The sequence below is a fragment of the Ornithodoros turicata genome, chromosome 1, assembly GCF_037126465.1.
Source record: "Ornithodoros turicata isolate Travis chromosome 1, ASM3712646v1, whole genome shotgun sequence".
NCBI classification, from domain to species: domain Eukaryota; kingdom Metazoa; phylum Arthropoda; class Arachnida; order Ixodida; family Argasidae; genus Ornithodoros; species Ornithodoros turicata.
The window spans coordinates 88,563,178-88,570,079 of NC_088201.1; the positions used below are offsets into that span (position 1 = coordinate 88,563,178).

General features: G+C 43.8%; 1 non-coding gene across 1 annotated transcript; it reads right to left on the reverse strand.

Moving 5' to 3' along the window:
• Nucleotides 1-431: 431 nt before the first annotated feature.
• On the reverse strand, nt 432-504 carry Trnar-acg (transfer RNA arginine (anticodon ACG)). The gene has a single exon. It is a non-coding gene; the product is annotated as a tRNA-Arg (tRNA).
• Between the last annotated feature and the right edge of the window lie 6,398 nt (nt 505-6,902).

Below are 6,902 nucleotides of genomic sequence, written 5' to 3' on the forward strand. Positions count from 1 at the left end.
GGTCATCAGCGTAAGCCAAGACCTTCACTATGCTGTCACCCAGGTGATAGCCTCTTATATCCATGTTGCTTAAAACTCTTTGGCACAGTGGTTCTATATAGAGGTCGAAGAGTAGTGGGGATAATGGGCACCCCTGTCGTACCGATGTGCGCCACAGGCCCGCTCCTTTTGCATATCAGCCACTTCATTGTCCTAACATCACTGTGCATAGCTGAAGTGATTCCTTACATATTTCTTCAAAAAGGCTTTTCTCCAGGAGGACATAACCCGATTACGCAGCACAATATCTGCAGAGATTTTAACCCCGTGTCCTGAGATCCGCAGTTAGAAGCGCTCTCCCGTATGCCACAGGCTTCAACAGGAGACGTGAGTCGGGACGTGGATATCGTGTACACTACCGTTGTCATAAAGACTAAAACGAACAAATCACACAAGCCTGTCAGGATTCGAACCTGGAATCTTCTGATCCGTAGTCAGACGCGTTATCCGTTGCGCCACAGGCCCGCTCCTTTTGCATATCAGCCACTTCATTGTCCTAACATCACTGTGCATAGCTGAGGTGATTCCTTACACATTTCTTCAAAAAGGCTTTTCTCCAGGAGGACATAACCCGATTACTGAGATCCGCAGTTAGAAGCGCTCTCCCGTATGCCACAGGCTTCAACAGGAGACGTGAGTCGGGACGTGGATATCGTGTACACTACCGTTGTCATAAAGACTAAAACGAACAAATCACACGAGCCTGTTAGGATTCGAACCGGGAATCTTCTGATCCGTAGTCAGACGCGTTTTCCGTTGCGCCACAGGCCCGCTCCTGTTGCATATCAGCCACTTCATTGTCCTAACATCACTGTGCATAGCTGAGGTGATTCCTTACACATTTCTTCAAAAAGGCTTTTCTCCAGGAGGACATAACCCGATTACTGAGATCCGCAGTTAGAAGCGCTCTCCCGTATGCCACAGGCTTCAACAGGAGACGTGAGTCGGGACGTGGATATCGTGTACACTACCGTTGTCATAAAGACTAAAACGAACAAATCACACGAGCCTGTTAGGATTCGAACCGGGAATCTTCTGATCCGTAGTCAGACGCGTTTTCCGTTGCGCCACAGGCCCGCTCCTGTTGCATATCAGCCACTTCATTGTCCTAACATCACTGTGCATAGCTGAGGTGATTCCTTACATATTTCTTCAAAAAGGCTTTTCTCCAGGAGGACATAACCCGATTACTGAGATCCGCAGTTAGAAGCGCTCTCCCGTATGCCACAGGCTTCAACAGGAGACGTGAGTCGGGACGTGGATATCGTGTACACTACCGTTGTCATAAAGACTAAAACGAACAAATCACACGAGCCTGTTAGGATTCGAACCGGGAATCTTCTGATCCGTAGTCAGACGCGTTTTCCGTTGCGCCACAGGCCCGCTCCTGTTGCATATCAGCCACTTCATTGTCCTAACATCACTGTGCATAGCTGAGGTGATTCCTTACATATTTCTTCAAAAAGGCTTTTCTCCAGGAGGACATAACCCGATTACTGAGATCCGCAGTTAGAAGCGCTCTCCCGTATGCCACAGGCTTCAACAGGAGACGTGAGTCGGGACGTGGATATCGTGTACACTACCGTTGTCATAAAGACTAAAACGAACAAATCACACGAGCTTGTTAGGATTCGAACCGGGAATCTTCTGATCCGTAGTCAGACGCGTTATCCGTTGTGCCACAGGCCCGCTCCTTTTGCATATCAGCCACTTCATTGTCCTAACATCACTGTGCATAGCTGAGGTGATTCCTTACATATTTCTTCAAAAAGGCTTTTCTCCAGGAGAACATAACCCGATTACGCAGCACAAAATCTGCAGAGATTTTAAGAGGGCATACCAGCTCTCCGTCCCAATGTATTTCCTATGGAACAGTTTTTATGCTTTCTCTCGGTAACCGCCGCGCAGATTTTGACGCGGGTGCTTTCGTCATAAAGAGGAAGACGAGATGAAGACCATTACGTTACCAGATTTCTTATATACGTCGTATGTATTTTACAGTGACGTCACGAATGAGAAAAAAATTACACAATTTTTCTCCTCCCTCTTTGAAAAGGTTTTATTAAACTTCTATAGCCATTTCGAAAAAAAAACTTTCCATTTACTTTCTCTGGAATTTTTTCAGGAATCGATAGACATCAAATTTATATGTCTACCACTTATAGTTTTTATAAAAAAGCATGAAACGTGAGTAAGCAAAATCGCCCACTCAAAGCCCCGTGAACGGCGTCATTCTGTGTTGCCATCTGGTGACGCGACAGCAAAATCGCGCGGATCGTATCCTTCCGCCGAGCAAGCGTGCGCGTGCGCACCTGACCGTCCTGTTGGCTCCTCTGTCCTCTTTTGCTTTCCCGGACCGCTGACTTAGGACTTAGGACCTTGGAGACCAGAACAAAAGCTTACTTAGCTGCTCGTAATGGGATTATCGTCTGAGCCAGCATTGTCGCCAACAACCAGAGACCAACAACCGTCTTCTTTTTTCGGTGCGCGTATAGATAATTGAGATGAGTTTATTAGCTTCACATGGAACATCAATTTGCCCGATTTTGACGTTTCGGGTTTGTGCTTACTCAGTCAACTGTCTCATAAGGCTAACGAGAATCTGTCGTATTTACGATTAGTGGAAGGCCGACTTTACAAACATTCCAGTAACGTTCAACAGGACTGCCCTGTAATGTTCGTAATGTTGAAACAGCGATCAAGCAAATTACACACAGATAAATGTTCCTCAGGATAACTGCATTTAGAACTGCAACTCTCTTTGTTCTTCTCTTTCTTTCTTTTATTGATCGATTTATTTTTATTTTTATCTTATTATTATTATTATTTTTTGTCGTCAACGCTTCACGTGAACCAATAAGAAAAATCGATCAAGCGACTGCTGCACAATTATTTCTGCCCACGCAATGGGTAACCGTCTTTTCCGAAACCCAAATTCACGTTCGCGAAAAAAGGAAAACCAACGACAATGCTTGATTGCTTCGAACGATGATATGCCGTGTTTAAAAGTCCGACATCACTATTTACCACACAAAGTCAACAAATTCCGATGAAAAAATGGCTAGGAAGCAAGCGAGCTGCTGAAGATGATGCATGATGTCAAACCCCGAAACTAGGGAACACGAAGGGACAGACACAAACAGCTGTTTTTGAGACTTCGTGTTTGTGTCTGTCCCTTCGTGTTCCCTAGTCTCGGGGTTTTACATCATGCATCAAATTTCGCTATCTGTCCAAGTCATTTTAGCGAACGAGATCCACATTTTTGGCTCTTAGGCTTAGCGGGGCGGACGCGACGGAACAGCACTTTAGGTAGTTAATTAATTATTAGGTTAGTAAAAGTTCGGTGTTTGCATTTTCATGTTCATGTTGTTTATTTTTCAACGGGGACTTCGATTACGTTATTTTGAGATACGGCCAATTTTTCGATACCGGTTCCCTGGATTTTCCATCTTTCGACACTTCTTGCTGGTTGCGCGTTGGATGACCCAAAACCTGTACCCGTCGTTCTTTGCACCGCAAACAAAGGGAAGCCTTCTGAGGAAGATAAGGAACTCCGGGTCACTGGGGATTCTCAACTGAACTAGTGACTCTACGCTGAACCAGCTGAACGAAAGGTCTGGTGTAATGTGAAGTACCCTGCGAAAACCAAGGAGTGTCTAACAATATAGTACCGGGTAATAATCTGTTCATTATGAGACGTAATTTGTGCTCCGAGACCTCCTCGCGTACATGAAGACGGAGTTCAAAGAGTTTTAGGAGCTTCCTTCTTCTCCTTTTTTTATTTCTTTTTTTTAAATAGCTGTTGCTAAATGCAATGCATTTATTTAGGCTGACTGAGTGTAAGTATTGAGCCTATCAAAAGGCCGAAAATCATAACGTCGAACTATCAGAAGGCCGGAAGCCAAAAGACCAAAAAATCATAACGTCGAACTGTCAGAAGGCCGAAAATAAGAAGGCTGAAAATGGAAAGGCGAAAGAGACACGGGGTGAGCACTCCAGTGAATGACCACTGAATGGGATGGTGTTGATTATGAAAAAGTTTTATGGCAATTGTATTAGAAATCAAATAACTGGAATGCATATCATTTGGTGCTCGCAAATAGATTAGCCAGCGAAGATGAAAAACAATAATCTACAACTTGTTTACTACGAAAAGAAAGTGTGTGGTGGGTAAAGTGCGGATAATGGTGCACTCAAAGCCCCTGAAATATAGATGCAAGTAAGAACTGAAATCTAGATAGCCAATGAAGCACATCAGAGCCGACCGAGTGTTATCGTTCGCTTTGCGGATTTGTTGAAATTGGGAGACATAGGGTTCTTTTTTCACGTGTTAATGAATAATTAAATCTACATTCCATTCAACGAACAACATAAAATGGATATATAGTTCGCTGTATTAGTTCGCTAGCGATATCGTTCGCTGGATGCTAGTATTTCTCTACTGTCGATCAGACACAGGTTATACAGTTGTCCTTACATCTTTTTCTGTGCCGATGTTTGTGGGTTATAAAAGCTCTACGCCCACTTATTCAGTTGTTTCAGTGCCCCTACAACTCCGCTTCTGCTGAAAGTACGGTACATCAGCATAGAAAGTATTAGAGAACAACTACAACATCATTGTCTGACCACCACCAACAACAAAAAAGAACTATATATGAAAATACTAGTATTCCGGTCCGGTTGAGTTGGGAACTAAGTCCGACGATACCCACGTTCAGCGAGCGTGAAGTCAGAGCCTCAGGATAGTGGGCATATGCGTTTCATTTCATTGGTACGAATACAGAAGGTCATTGCGCTCAGTATTCTGTAGCACTCCCCTTTATAAAAAAACGCGGCTACCATTTTTCCAACATATCTGCCAGAAATACGTAGAAGGCAGCAGAACCTTGGAAAATCACCAGTGATGAATCACATCGTGGCATAGTTAAGATTTATTTGTTGACGGAGAATCGCTTTCTAATCTTACCGCGTTGTCTGTACTCAGCAAACTTTGCGAGAGAGGAACAGTAATTTAAACAAGTACCACCCAATTTAAACAAGTAATGTGATAGCGCTTGATCGGCTATGATCCGTTTCCTCAGCTGTTCACAACGGCGCTCCTGTAATTTCCGGGATACGGAGAAATCATCCCCGAAGAAATCGTCCCCGGTGGGAACTTTCATTCAATATTATTACTTCTACGGCTATATGTAGACCATATTGCCCAGTTGCACCCAATATTATTTTGTCGACGGATATATGTAAACAATATTAGCAATTTTCAGCCAATATTCCTTGGTTGACGGCTATATGTAGACCATATTGCGCACTTTGATTCAATATTATTTGTTTTACGGCTATACGAGTATGTAGGTAATATTGCCCAGTTGCATCGAGTATTACGTATTTGGTCGACGGCAATATGTAGACCATATTACCCGTTTTCAGCAAATATTCGTTGGTCGGTGGCAGTAGGTAGACCATATTTCCAACTTTCATGGAATATTGTTTGACCGACGGCTATATGTAAACAATATTGCCAGTTTGCGGCCAATATTCCTTGGCTGACGGCTATATGTAGATTATATTGCTCATTTTCATCCAATATTGTTCGTTCACCGGCGGTAATTTAAAAAATCCCGTCTCCCAATTTAAACAAATAATGTGATAGCGCTTGATCGGCTATGATCCGTTTCCTCAGCTGTTCACAACGGCGCTCCTGTAATTTCCGGGATACGGAGAAATCGTCCCCGGTAGGAACCTAGTTTAGAACCGGGTCCTAGGTTAGTTTTTAGAGGTTAGGTTAGTTTAGGCTTGTTTTTGACAGTCCACCGTCCACAGTCCATCGCATCGTCCTCATCACATTATAACCGAAATTATATTCCGAAATCCTAAGCTGTTATTTGAAGAAAAGTAATTGATAACAGTACAAACATGAGTAAGAAACATCATAAACAGCATAACAGCATTTGATCGAACGCCGTTTGGTCGAAAGCCGTTTGATCGCAAGCCGGTTGATCGACGCCGTTTGTTCGAAAGATGTTTCCTCGAAGGGAGTTCGAAGCTCGCAGCGTGTCCTTAGCACCTCTTTTTCTGTAGCTTTTGACTCGAACATACGGAGCAGGCAATCAGTGTTCTCTCCTTTTTTGTTTGTTTGTTTCTTGCTTCTTTTTTTTTTTCAGCTAAAGACCCCACTGGTTATTTGCAGACCTTTTGCAGACCTTTTGCAGGCCGTGTTGGTGCTTTCTTACTTATGCCCAGTCCGGCCGTGCTGCCAGGAGGTTTTGCCTGGGTTTCCCCCGACGATCACATGCCGGTACGGTTTCCTTGGAAGTCGGCCTAGGACGCGCGCTGTTGCGTTGGTCGTGACGAACGGCCCGCCCTCAGCGAGGCCAACGACGTACGGCAAGCAGAATATGACACACACGACCAGCAGCTTTTTTTACCTAATGCGCTTTTACCTTTTTTACCTCTATATTATTTCGTGAATATTTTGAGATTTGGGGATTTCAACTTGTGGACCAACCTCGTAATTTAGAACCTGACCTAATTTATTCTCCCACAACAGCAACTCTGTCCGTAACTTGTGAACATATCAAATCATAAAACATCATAATTTGACGGGCTCTCACGAAAATCATCATCTCTGTTTTTCATCATCTCATCATGTGTTTGTGTAAGAGTACTGGGGTAGCCAGTTCGACGTCGTCGAAACTCACATCCCCATTTTTTTTATCACATCACATCACATCATGAAAACAAACAAACAAAAACACTGCGAGGATACGCCGCGAAATGTGTGTTATGGAGTGGCTGATTCCAAAACTACATCGATGCCATATTAGTTCACGACCGACATATCCTGAAGCCGCTTATCCATCGAG